Source organism: Leuresthes tenuis, unplaced genomic scaffold (genome assembly GCF_036924035.1).
Source record: "Leuresthes tenuis unplaced genomic scaffold, fLeuTen1.0.hap1 SCAF_3, whole genome shotgun sequence".
Classification (NCBI taxonomy): Eukaryota; Metazoa; Chordata; class Actinopteri; order Atheriniformes; family Atherinopsidae; genus Leuresthes; species Leuresthes tenuis.
This window is the reverse complement of record NW_027325357.1, coordinates 13,235,320-13,250,196: the sequence shown is the minus strand read 5'-3', so window position 1 is coordinate 13,250,196 and position 14,877 is coordinate 13,235,320.

The following is a 14,877-nucleotide window of genomic DNA, read 5'->3' as shown; positions in this document are numbered from 1 at the left end:
TTGAGGTTATGTGGGAGACTTTGGATGAAATAAGATATGCAAGATGTACGATATAACTTGAGATGGGATTGAGAAGAGGCAGTTGAAGATTACCATGAGGTTTTAAGACATCTAGTGTCTGCTAGTACTTGACTCAGTGACTGGTGGTGCAAACTCCTTTCTCTAAACCAAACTGTGAAGTCATAAAGGGAGTCAAGCATCCCACCAGCAAAGTAGAACAGCATAGATTCTGTCTTATTTCTTGAACTGTGCATTAATTTTGTGATCTGATTATTAACAAACAGTTTTCTGTCCACCCCTGTACAATAGACAAGGAACAGAATTCTTCAAGTGTAATGAATATAAAATCTTCATTGTAAAGACATCATCAAAAAGACATCAATGGACTTTCAAAATGTACAAAAAACTTACTGGATTTAGTTTGTGAATGCATGTTGGACATAGGTGAAATAATACACATAGATGTATTCTCCACACATGAGCTTATACACTGCACAGCTCCACTTCTTGCTTCTTTGTACTGTGTTGTGCAATGTAACTCTATCTAAAAAAGAGCTGTGTTACTTCAAACGTCTCATTGTGCAACAAAGAAGTAATTTGTGAGGACCTGTAGAGCATGAGCCATTTTAAATTTTTTGGCCTCTCTGTATAGAATAGAATAGAAAGCCTTTATTGTCATTGAATGACTTGCATACAATGAAATTAGGTTTGGTGCCACATATGTACAAAAGAAAAACAACAATAGAATAACATAATTGCACTAGCCAAGTGTATTGCACATAGAGGTGGAGGGGCATGGTGATTGCACATCGATTTATTTAGCAGATTTTAAGTCAGTGTGTTTTATGGTGCTGATGGCTCTGGGGAAGAAATGGCCCCTGATTAACAACACTTTTAAAAGAAATGATTTAGAAAAATATAATTTCTACGCCAGTTTGAGCAATCTTTTGCATATTTGTTTCACTCGTTTCCATACCTGTGAAGTTATGTTCTCATGTCCACCCACACCAGTGTGCGTTTCACCACTGCTTTTGTGTTGCTTTAAAAATGAATAAAGGAATGACTTGTTAGTCTAATCAGTCTGTACCGTACAGCATTCAAGTTGAGGAATAAATTCCATGCACGTTCTTTGGAAGAATCCACAGAGACAGAAATGTCTCTTTAACATGTTCACTGAATAGTACTGAGGGTTGTAAAATATGTTGTTTATAAAAGATGATGTAAAAGGTTATGCTCATATGTCCCTAAAGTTTTATTACAACTCTTTCTGACCCAGGTATTCGTAACTTAATTTATGATGTGCTTTGCTCCATTGTGATGCAGCACTGGCGTGATTTCCCAACTCCAACTTGTTAATCTTATGCAGTGATGTTTGTTTTTGAGTGTTCCCAAATGCTTAACACTCTGTTCTTCTGGACATTCCAGGTAAGTTGTGGTGTTGGAATATGATGCTAGAGGATTCTGTTGACCCTCATATTTAATTTTTGCACCAGAATTCTGCCATTTTCACAACCTTTGCAGCATATTGTTTGATTTCTTTGTGGTAACGTCTCATTACTTTTGCTTCTTCTCGAGAGATGCATGCAGAGAGACATATCCTGACCTTTCGGAGTAAGTTAAATCTCCTTTTTTTGACACATTTTAATTGAGCTGAAGATAATTATTCACACTCTTGTACGAGGTGTTAATTGCCTCTGGCCACACTCTCCCCCAGAACACAAACACTGGATATCACTTGAAAATAAAAAAAATCTGACAAGCATTAAAGTTTATCTGGTAATTGGTATTGATATCAAAATAAGGTCAGAATGTTAGCTTGCCTAATTACTCTTCACACAGTGTTGAGTTGAATTTAGATAAATTACAATGCCAATTGCCAACAGCTAGCTGGAAAGCAAAGAAGCCAAATCATCACTCCCGTTGCTCCTCAAATAAATACTCATTTGACAAAAGCTGACCCATTCCTGTTACAAGCAACATGCAACATGGCACTAAGCAAATGACAAAACAGTTTCCAGAGAATTAAAGGCCTACTGGAGCAAGTCTTAAGACATTTGCCAATAATGTAGTCAGTTTTCAGTATTGTAGTTTCAGTTGGAACAATCCAAACTCCTGGAGGCGCTGACTGACAGACCTCAATAGTATTGACAAAAATACAACCATGATTAATAACATTTAGTTCATCATGCAGTAGGGGGGTGACGAAGCTCCCAATGACCCTGTCAAAACACTGATTCTGAGAATTAGTCTGGGATTGATCTCAGACTCCTCTGGGCTGTGAAACGGTAATTCAGCCAAATAGAGGTCGAATGCATGTGTGAACCGATGGCAGCATGGGTAACGTTTATCAGGAACATTTGAAAATAAAATATCTGGCTAAATGGTGGTGTGACCAAAATAATAGAGAAAGAGAATGGCTGAAGTCCATACATTTTTCTTCTTGAAATGTGAATGGGGAATGTACAGTGCTTTTTTCAAGGCCAAAGTTTGTGAAATATGACCACAAACAAGCCTCAACTCCCTGGCTGTGACTGAAATAAAGATTATTGCGCCTCTGTTCTTGAAATGAATGGCTGAAAGATTTGTTGAAACATACAGAGACTGTGCAAAGATGATTATGTTGCTTTTAAAGTAATAAATCAATTCATGAACTTACATAGTTGCTTTCATCAGAATAGGGTCAGAATCAGAATGGAATGCAAAACACGCTGGAACAAAAACATTTGATCTTTTAATGAATATTTAACAACTATTATTTACAAAGCAAATGCTGCAGGCAGGGCAATAGAAGCTGAGAGCAATTATTCATCATAATTCTGTCATTGCCCATGAGCGTGAGCACTTCTATTACACAGTATTAAGATAACAAATGTGGTTTTGCTGAGCTATGCATCATAACTGGTAGAAAGAATGTAAAGTAGAATTTACATTAATTTACTATAATTTATTATTTCAACTCTCTGTGCAGTTTGCATGATCCCTAGATGCCTGCAGGGATAATAGTTTCCTGCCAGACAGCAAAGACACACAAATTGGTATCATTGGAGATGAGTTTGCTACAAGTGTGCATGGTTGTGATTATGATCTTGTTCCACAGGCTGAAGAAAACCTTTCAATGAAGTTGGAAGCAACAAAATACTAAATTTTCATTTCAGCTCAGATAATTATGTTATGAATGCCCATCACAGATCACGCTCATGTTGTGTAACGTGATAATATGATGTCATATTTAAATGTTTGAGATGATTGTCTGCACGACATTATCGTGTTCTAATGACTCACGTTGAACCATCTAATTGTTTTACTCCTGGAACATTACATTTTTTCATGAAGTTGTATCTGTATCTGATGTAATATTTAATTATTTCTAACAATAGCTCACCATGCCAACTGAAAAGTTGAAAATGTATTATCTATTAATAAGTCTGTTACCATACTGTATGTCATTAAAAGAAGTTGTGGAAGTAAACCTGGCTAAGCATTCTCTACCACTTGGTTTTGGTGTGTAGTGCTAAAAGTTAGTTTATGTTATACTATTGCATATTCTAATTTTTATGATTTAACCACGAAGATCATGACATCTCACCATTTGTGAAGACTATTGATCCTTTTTAGTATTGTCTCAAGAAATGAGAAAAACACAAAAAAACATTTAGCATTCCTTTTTAGTGAAGACATTAACGGGTTGCAGCTAACATGGGAACATTTACAGCGATACAGATGTGTCCGTCAAACAAAACAAACAAAAAAAAGTAAATTTAAAAGAGTAATTTTAAGTCGTTGTACCTGTCTTGTCCAACAGTGGTGGATTTTGTTATTTTGGGCCAGTTGGACATGTCGTCCATGGCTGTGTGGGCATGGATACACTGTATCAATCCAACTCTGTTTGCTACACCTGTCAGGGTTAGACAAATTACTCCTTCTGGTGTCTAGAGTTTGGTGACCTTTGCAAACACTTCATCTCTCTGTCCAACACAAAATCAGACAGTACAACACCTTTTCTTTATATGTCTGCAGCGAAGGCTGCATGCCAACACCATAAAAGTTACTGATTTGAAACATTAATACATGCTTGGATAAATGTTTGGGGTCACTGTGCATAAAACACGACGTGAAGTGTGAACTGTCACACATCTAGTGCAGACAGCTACATTCATAAGTTAAATCTAAATGCACAGTTGCTGTTGTATTATGGAAAGTGACTGTCTGATTAAGATGCAAAAGAGCTTTTAGTCTTTAGGTATAGTTTATAATGTGCTGCATCTACCCCTGTTAATTATGAACTGTTATGGTTAATATCTGTTTTGAATCAGTCAACAAAGTCAGCTTTTATAGGAGGGAAAGAAAAGCAAGATGGAGGAAGGAAAACTGAGTTAGAGGGAGAACAAAAGGATGAGACGAAAAGGGGAAGGACAGTTTGAAGAAACCAGAATGTTGTTGGTGTGGATGCTGAAGAGGATTAGGCAACAAAGAAACAATAAACTGAAAAGTTTGAGAGGAAAGAATAAATAGGTGGTGACAGAACTGTCTGTATAAGCCAGAAATTGTTTCAGGATATGAAACTCTTTGACCCCTTTGGGAAATCCCAACTCGTAAGAATTTATACTGGAGTAAAGGTGCTCTATTGACTTTTTAAATGTATTCTCAAAAAGAGAAAATCGGTAAAAAAAAAAATAATAATTTTAGAAGTCTGTAAATGATTTTTTACAGAAACTTAGTTTGTAAGTTTGAATTCTTAGTTCATATTTTTTGGATGCAGGGGAAAAACAAGCAGCTTTCCATAAAGAGAAGAACAAGGTCTTAAATGAGCCATCAAGGTTTTATGGTTTTTATAGTTTTGCTTTACATAATCCACTGAATCGTTCACCACTTTGAAGAAAAATTTAAAGAAAATTTTAAACTGACAAACTGTGATTCTAATGTAAAGCAGGGCCAATGTTTTTGTACCAAAGTTTTGTGAGGGTAACCAGATTTGTTTTGTGTTAATGTTAATCTATTTGTAGTGTTCCTGCACACTCTGTGGATGGAACAATAAGTGTGTTCTGATTTGTATGTTGGTGAATGAGGACGTCAGAGATCTTCCTAATTTGATTTTGCCCAGTCTGTGCTTTGGGAATCATAATGTTCTGTAATTGCTGATGTGGAAAAATAAACTGGACAGCCCCTGTGTATTGAGGAAGGGTTTGATTACATTTGTAAAATTGAGCCAGATGCCCTTAATGAAAATCGCTCATTGTATACATCAGACTCATAATTTAAGCCAAGCTTTTTCTTTAATTATTATCTAAAACAGCATACTCTGTCTTATGTTAAAATTACAACATCTGACCCTAAATATTCTTCAGGGATGTCATCATTGTTTTCCTCTTTAGCCTTTTGTCTTACAACATGATTGAAAATCCATGTAATCAGGTCTGTTTTATAGGTCAACAGTGACATCTGCTGGTCAGGTTTGTACCTACTAAGGCAAGTCTGACAGTGTAGTAAACGTGTCATCTTTGGACATCATTAAGGTCTCAACAAACATTAGAGCCTCTTTGTTGGCTAGAATCAGTATGATTTTCCATAATGCACTGATAAACCCAAGACCAGGGAGTTAATCTCCACTATTGTCCACACCTACCAATGAAAAGAATAAGAGTAAACAATTTCTATCTATTTGATCTCAATCTGCATTTCAATTCCTGCTCTCTATTTGTGCTGTGTTTTCAGTTTTATCTTTTTTTTCCCTCTCATACTTGTATTGTATTTTGGTCAGCTGTTATGTTGTTTTTGAAATGCTTTAGAAGTGAAACGGTATGGTATGGTATGGAAACCATGGTGTGACACAAATCATGTGCAGGATTTAATTTCCTTCACTGACACTTACCTTTGTTACCTCTCAAAAACACATCAAATGCAAGATGTCACTCAAAAAATTCAGAGGCAAATGTCAGACTGCCAAAATTCAGAAAAGGCACCTCTGTAATCTGCAGCAGGAAGTGTGGTTGACCTTTATTTATTCCTTCCTCTTATTAATTCCTTTTCACCCTGTCCTTATCCCCTTTCCCTCTTCCTCATATATTCTGCCCTTCGTCTCCTTCTCTGTTTTCACCTTCCAGTTTTAATAACGTTAACCTCCACTGCAGCTTCTCTTTCAGCAAGATGGTCTCTGCTTTTTCTGTTTGTAGGACTACTCAAAAACTGTCTGGTCAATTTTCACGACAGTTGGTGGACAATCATTCCCTATTGTTAAGCTGCACACGTGCTGTTGCATACTACCCCAAACCATCACAATAACCAAGGTTTTTACTCAGATGTGTCACTCAAAACTGGGCAGTGTCTAACGTCAAGAATTGTAATGGAGCTCACCATATTATTCTGTAATATCATTACAGAATAATATCATCATTCTCTATAATAGAGAATGATGACGTCAAATTTGGAGTTTGTGCTTGATGCACTAGATAGATTAGAGTGTAACTTTTCCGCTATATGCCTCGAGTGTGAGCAGGAGCTCAAGCATTGGTGTGAGTCAACCAATGCAGCCGGAGCAGAAACTGAACATGAGTCAGTTATCAAAGAGCTAGAACTTAAAGAAAAGACTGCCGCCAATAGCGAACTTGCCTCCAAACTAACAGCACAGAAGGAGGCAACAAAGGAACTGGAAAAGAAGGTGGTAGATCTTATGAAGGCTTCATTTCCATCAAACGACCAGCCTGAAGTCATCCAGGAACCTCAAGACACTGAGGAAGTTTATCCACCTATTATTGTCCAGGAACCAGAGAAGATTTCTGAATCAGTAGAGGACATGAAATGAAAATGGATTCTGAAGACACACAGGAATTTATTTCATCAGACTTGGCTCAACAGATTTGAGTGCCACAACCAGACATGGTCCCAGAACTGCTGAGTTATATCGGAATGGAATTAGTCCAAGAACAAAAAGATGTCTCTGAGCCACCAAAAGAAAACATTTCTTCCGAAAAGACGGAGGAGCCCATGGCAAAAAACGACCAGCCTGATCATCCAGGAACCTCAACACGCTGAGGAAAGATTTCTGTACCCGCAGAGGACAAAGAAACAGAAATACTTCCACAGAAGATTCAAGAAATTATTGTCATTGACATCGAAATGGAACCAGCCTCTAAACACGCAGATCAACCATCAGACCACTTACATGCCACAGAAGAAGTGTCACACAAACCAGAACAAGATGGGGTCAAGATCGCTGCGGAATCACAGGAATTTATTCCAATTGAAACCCTTTTTTCCAGCGAATCCCACCCCTAAGAAGAAAGATCAGAGGTGCCTTCATTGTGGAGAAAACAATCTAAATACATCAATACAAAATAACTAAAATTCATATATTTTTGTACAGCTGAATCTTTTCACACTGAACAACTGCGCTGACTGAAAGTATTAGTGAGTTGTTCTGTTATTGTGTCACTCAAATAAGAATATGTTCCTTCACTAATGATTATTATATTGATTTATGTGTGAATTTGCCCAAAGTTTTGAATATAATAATAAATTATATAGAAAAAACTAAATTACACACTTGTATGGATACTTTTTTAAAAATCAAAATAAGAAAAGGTGTTACTTAAACAAATTTAAATATTCTTGATATCTGGAACGAGAATTTTGGATAGCTGCAGGAGAATTCTTCCTGTTGTTACTCACTTTATGATTTGTCATTTACATTCTCACACACAGCCCCTCTGGAGCATGACTGGATATTTTTATGGCCGAAAAGAGTATTCTGTGAGCTTTATTCCTCTTGGCTGGAAAGGCTGTTTTCAATGTCATTTTTTTTAAAAAGTCACCAAGAATTTGAGGACTTTTCACATCAAGAGGTAGAGTATATCCTGAGCATGGTGTAAGTCCATCGCAAGGTTAAAACAGAGAAACACAACTATACATGCTCACACTAATACTGTCAATTCAATCCCAAAATCACCTAACACATGCTTTTGTAATGTGTGGGAGGAAACCATGTCACTTGGAGAAAACCCAAAAAGGTCAATTGGAACAAGCAAACTCCTCACAGAAGATCTGAAAAATCACTTGCTGTAAATGTTAAAATAGTTTTGGGCAATTATACAAAAGAACTCCTGGTAGAAAAGGGTCCAAGTGACAATTATGGTTGAATATCAAGGGCTGAGCAGCTTCTTACTGTTGTGGTTTGAGTTCATAAGTATGTAATATATATCTTAAAAATGAAAAAACAAGGCCAAAATGTTCACACACAGCAAGGCAAAATAATAATTAGTATATATTAAATCACATAATGCAAACAACCAGGCAGTTGAATGTGGCACCTCAGGCATAATACAAAAACACAGAAGCAGGTGACAGAGAACAAAGGCTAAGCAAGTCTCCATAAATAAAACCGTCCTGTGAAAAAAAAAAGCAGGTAAGGTGAAGGAAAGACGCAGAAGGAAAATACAGTGGAGACCTCTGCTGTTTGAAACAAGGATAGACAAGGAAAAACCTAAATGAATAAAAATTGTCCAGGATGAAGCAAAAAATACCCACAAAAAATTACTCAAAGCCTAAATGCAACATCAAATTAATTTATTTGTCAAAGTTATTGTCCAAACTTTCAAAATGTTCGCTTTATTGTAATTTTTGTCAAAGAAAGGATCAGTTTCCCACATATGAGAAGCGGATGCTTTATTTGTAGGGTCAACACAAATCACAGTTTTAAAGTAAGTGTTAAAGAGTTGAATGTTTGCCTATTGGCTGTGCTGTACAAGCATAACATGGCATCACGTCAAGTAAAAGTACTTTAGAGTTGCACTACTGTAGTGAGAATTTGAAAAATAAAAGGGGAAATCCACCTCACTGAAGTGTCCATGAAAAAGATACTTAATCCTTTGCGGTTTTACTGATTTGGATTTGCGACAGAAGTTCTGCAGCGAGAACCAAATCTGTAACCAAACATGTAATTTTAGCAACTTATAATATTTTCTTGAATCCTTAAACCTTCTGACCATGCATGAAAAGCAAAAATGGAAGTTGTTATTTTCCTTTAATGTGAAGTTAATGTTTCATCACATCATTGACACAGTTTTTAATTAAAACCTGCAGCGGAAATGCAGAATTTTCCAAAAAGATTAAAAACTGATTACAAAACAAAGTCTCTGACTTATTGCATCAGGCAGACAGTTTAAATTAAGTCATCAAGCTGCCTTCTAGGTGACTTGATTTCGACGTTTTTGTCGTCTCGTCAGCGTTTTTCAAGCCGTGCTGCATCTGATAAGTGCTTTTGTCAGGCTGCATATCTGAGCCCTCTTCAGCAGCAGCCTTTCTGCTGCTGTTGAGTCGAGGCGAATGGCATTAGCTGGAATGACAGAGGCCCACTTCATACGCTCTCTACATCGTCTTCACTTTCCTTTTTATAAACCTCTCATCAGCCTTGCTCACCCTGTCTCTCATTTAAATCCCCCCCTCTCCCCTCTTCCACTTAATTTTCTCCAATTTACTCCGCTTCCCCCTCCTCTTCTTCACTCACTGCCTTCCTCCATCCCCCCCGTCTCTTGGGCATTTTGAAGTCACACAGTCAGGCATGTGAGGTGAAGGACTTATGTAATCTGCTCTCTACACACACACACACCCGCTTCTCTCTGTCGCTTTTGGTCGGCCTTTCTTTTTCTCTCTCCTCAAAGTGGTACCAATTTGACCATGAAATAGAAGCAACAGAAGTCAAATCCATCTTTGTTTTTAGGAATCTTATTGCAAATGCATGTTCAGAAATGTATGCTTTAGACCCATTTCTCACCTTACTGTTAGAATAACTGATTGCTCAGAACATTCTTTCCTTTGAATTAGCTGAATCATTCCTTCCAGTGTTTATATATCTTAAGAGAGCTACAGAATATTTTCATATATCTATATATAAGATATTTTACTGAATGCTTGTAAGCTGGAAATGGCCTTTTCTGTAAAAAAAAAAAGTCATCGTATTTAAACCATTTTCATACAAATCGAAAGCTTCAATACCCCTAAGTAAGCATAAAAAGTGAGGCGTTGGCATGTTGGATAATTGCATCCAAAAAATAGGCAGCAATATGGAGGTAGGCAGTATTAAGTTAAATCCCTTTAATAGATAGCAGAGGGGCTCATCATGCAAGTCTATGCATCTTGGATTCAATTTATATTCCTCCAGTAATACATCAGGAAAACCTGGCCTGAAAGAGAACTGCCTGGCTGGCTCCATGCAGGCTTCCCAATAGTTAATCTTTTATCATGATAGCATGAATGTGGTTTTCTGGATTATGGCTAACTGTAAATGCACATGAATTGCCATAGATCCTATAGTTTTTCGCGTTTGAGATTCTTTGTCACAAAGTCTAATTAAAATGCTAAATGTGCTGAGGATAATAAAGTTACACCTTTGAAAACCTTTTCAACAAGAATCAAAATGATGTTCAAACTTTACTTGTAGAGGTTTTACAATTAAAGTTAATCAAGTAACTCTTGAAACACATATGTATTGGACTTTATTTGTTGTAGGGTTTTTCTATGAATAACAGCCATTCATGGGTCTTACCACATTATGTCTTTATTCATGTGCAAAAATTAGGTACAACTCTCATATGTTAATCTCTACAGTGACTCATTTCTCAGTGTCTTAGAAAGACATGGCACATAATGTTAAACTGACATTAGTGTGTGTGTGTGTGTGTTTGTGGGTGTCTGAGTGGTGGACTGGCTTGAACCCAGGGGCTGTCCTGGAATAGACAGAGTCACTCATCTGTTTCTAATGAAGAAAAATGCATCACACTGGACACAGGCAAAAACTGTGCCTTCACTTACAAACAAACACACACAAACACACACGCACACACACACACAGACACATATGCTCCTACAACATATGACTATAGCTGCATTAACAGTCTTTGGGATATATTAGCTCCCGCTGAGTCTTCCACTGTAACATGTGCAGAGAACCCACATTACATGAACACATCTAGCTGGTTCAGATAATCCTCCCCACGGAGTGTGCACCAACAGATAAAACTAAAAAGCCCAAATTGTGGATGCGGCTTGTTTTCATCAGTAATGTACCAAGCTTGTTAGAAGTTGAAGATTTCATTATGATGACATACTTTCGATAGAGGAGTTTTCTTACATTTACAGCGATTGGATGATAATTCAAGACTGTGTCGGAACATCAAGGAAGTTGGGTAAATTCTATAAATCTGCTCCCTGTCCTGTGCAAGTGATTTATGTCTTCACACTGGTGTTTTAGTTAAAGCAACGGTTAGAAATATCACATTTACTTCCAACAATGCTGTCTCTCAACGTGGAATCCAAACCAGCAACTTCATGTGGTTTCTATTATAAATCAACTTCATTGTATCATATATTAAAAGTTTACTGATAAATATGATATAATAAAGAAATGAAAAGACCTTATACAAGACATTAGTCACTGAATTACTCACTGTCACACAGTAACTAGTAGACTTTATTGTGTTTTCAAGCAAAGACTCTGCTTTCAGTAATATGTAACATGTCAAACAACTCCCATGAAAGCATATACTATGATCATCTGAAAGGGAAGCAAAGCAGTTAAATGACCTTGAGAGACATGTATATATTACGTAAATAATCAATTAACATGAGTAATTCGCTGTGATTTGTAAAAATGACTGTCTATAGGCTACATACCGACATACATTTGTTTATAGAGTCAAGATAAGAACTTCCATTTATATTTATAGAAACTACAAATGCTTTATTTTATTTAAACTTTAAACTATCAGAAATAGAGCATTTTTATAGCTTCTATTATGCTTGAAAATATAACATCATGAAATGAAACATTGTCAAAGTTGACAAGTTCTGGAAAAAATGCAAATGATCGTCTCAAGCGAGCTTATTGGTGATCATCCAGTGAAATGTTTTATTAGCTACGTCACTTATTATATATGAACTGTACCACATCTAACATTTCTTTCATTATTTATTATTTATTATTGTGTTATTGGTCAAACTGAATATTCAGTACCAGGAGGAAAAAGGATGTTCAATTACAAATATCATCTCAAGAGGGTTGAGTGTACGAGATCTGTGTGTTATTTTTTAAAGATGTGAGAAGTAAAACGTGAGAACGCTGAACCTGTATACTATACAACAAGTGGACAGGAGATGTCAGTGTGCCCACAAGCGCTTGAGGAATCGGAGATGCAATTCCAGAGATATGATATACCGTATAACCCTGAAAGAGAAAAAATCAGACATGATATGCAGAACGGACGAAAAAAAAGCAAAATGAAATGCAATTTAAAATCAAAACTGACCCAAAGATGCTAAAGAGGTGTAAAATGAGCAAAAAGAGGCCCCCAAAGAACATAAAGAGAGAAGTAGAGAAGGCATTAAATGTTGAAAGAAGAAAATGGCAACAAAAACAACCAAAAAAAAAATTTAATGAGCTCTAAAATAGGCTAGTGAGACACAAAATGATCAAAACAAGATCAATTCAGCCACAGAATATCCAGAGAGAAAATGATAAACTTGATATCAGAGGGCTTCAGAGAGATACAAAAAGAGGGGAAGAAAAAAGACCAAAATTTTACACAAAAGACAACAATGAAAACATGCTAAATGTCTTGGTAGGACAAGCAGATTTTTCACATATTATTTTATCATCTGTCCTGTGCTTTTTTGTCATGAAACATAATATCAGAACATATTGTTAAAACTTGTCATTATACTATTTTAATTGATTTCCTGTCATTTTTTGTAATCTTATTATTCATGATAGCTAGTAACAGTTATTTCTCTTTATAATCAAACTATATTAGGATCAGATTCTATCCACAGCATCGCAGATGAAACTTTCAGAAGAAAAAAAGGTCAACCTGCGTTTCCACAATTGAGGGTGTATTTAAGCCTTATTTCTGGTTACATGTTATAAACCTTCTTTATGAAGGCAAACTAAATAAAATACAGCTTGCTCTGGCACCTGCATGGTTAAACCACTGATTTGTAACGGTATATCATCCTTGATTTCATTAGCAATGAATGTAAAGAGGGTGGTCAAGCATGGCAAGACTTAGCAAAGAATTTTCAGTCAAACATAAAAACTCTACCTGGTGAAACAAGCTTATGTCGTTCCAACTAAAGTTAAGAGGGAAACCCTTAAAGGGTTGTACATTAATGTCAAGTGTACCATGCTTTTTCTTTTGTTTGCGATTTGTCTCTGATGGAACACCTTGATGATCTCTGCGAAGTTTATCTGTCTTTGCCTCTTTGTTTTTCTGTTCCCACATTTGATGCTCTTGTCTTTTTTTCTTGCTCTTTCACAGTGCTCTGCATGCAGCTTTACAGAGAAACATATTCAAACCCCTCATTCACCAAATGATTACGTTATCTTGCAGCATTTTCTCACATGTTTTCTGTCTCACCCATTCTCTTATAAGCACCTCACATCTTAGCACAAACACAAAGAGATATGCACACACACAAAGCATCAAATGTGCTGTATATAATTGAACAACTTCGAGAGCCCATGACCTTCAGTGTCCACAGTGCATGTTTCTGAAGCCGCACAAATTAGCAAAGCTCTAGCTTCCTGGGGCTAAGACACATTATCACACAAACACAGCACAGCTATTTTGTGTGTGTGTGTGTCTTTTAGAGAGAGGCAGACATTATCTGTGCAATTCCAAGCCCTGTCCGTCATGTGGCAGTGTGCAGCTTCTCAGGAGCTGCTGTCACAATGGAGCAGAGCCAGTCAAAGTCAGCCTAATCCCTATAACACACAGACACACACACACACACATGCACACTCGCTCGCAGATATGTCTGGTCTTTATCTCTGTGTGCAGCTTGAAGCTTACAGCCTGCCTCCCCCATTGCGTTCTACTGCTCCTCACTCTTTGATGCTGCTTTGGAAACACAGGACCTGCTAATGGAGACAAGGAAAAGACTTCTCTCTACACTGCCTTCTTGTCATTCATGCCAATTCATTACAGTAATGTTTGAAAAGGAGGGGGAGGGGAAAATAGATTTGCTGTGTCTGGTTTTCTTTTCAATTTGCAAAATAATAAAACAGTGTGTGTCAAATGTAAAACAATCATAGCAAATTCTACTGAAACACAATGTGGAATGGTACATGCTTTTATATGGAAATGCTGTCCCTTTCTAGTCTCTCCACTCTAATAGTAAAACTTTCTTTTCAGACAGTAACCTGAAACTGACATATACATATACAGTGTACTTTGTCTTATGAATATTATCCAAGAGCTGTCTTTCCTGATAATCCAATCCAATCATTCAGAGACGAGTAAGATGAGTTTCTTGTCATACAAACTGAAGAATGAATTCAGTGAGAAGTGAGAGTTATACTTCCTCTCAAACAAAATGTGTTCACCGGAAAAAAGCAGATCCTTCTGCTTCACAAGGAGCTCAGTATCTTTGTTTTGATTACGACTTTGCAGCTCCTACAATTAACATTTTTTTCTTTTTTTCCAGTAAAATGTCACCAGAAGCTTAGCCAGGCAGCGAACAAAGCTTAAATTCAGAGATTATAATCAAATCCTTCAGATCAGCTACTAAATAGTCATTTATAAAAGCTTTGAATACTTAGCCCTCAAAAGCAATCTGGTCACGTTCCATAACAGGAAGAGGACCCATCGGGTTTGTGCAGTCAGTTTAAAGTTCCCGCCACGATACAAAATAGACACATACAGAAACACAAGCTCACTTACTGAATAAAACATGCTATACACCCCCCACTCACGAGACAAACATATACATATCCATCTTTCCCACACTCTCTATTTACTTTCTTTCTGTAATGCACTCAGAATCAGTGATCCCTGTTGTGCTATGAAAATTCATGTTTATTCGACAGAATGTCAGTTTGATTTATAGCAT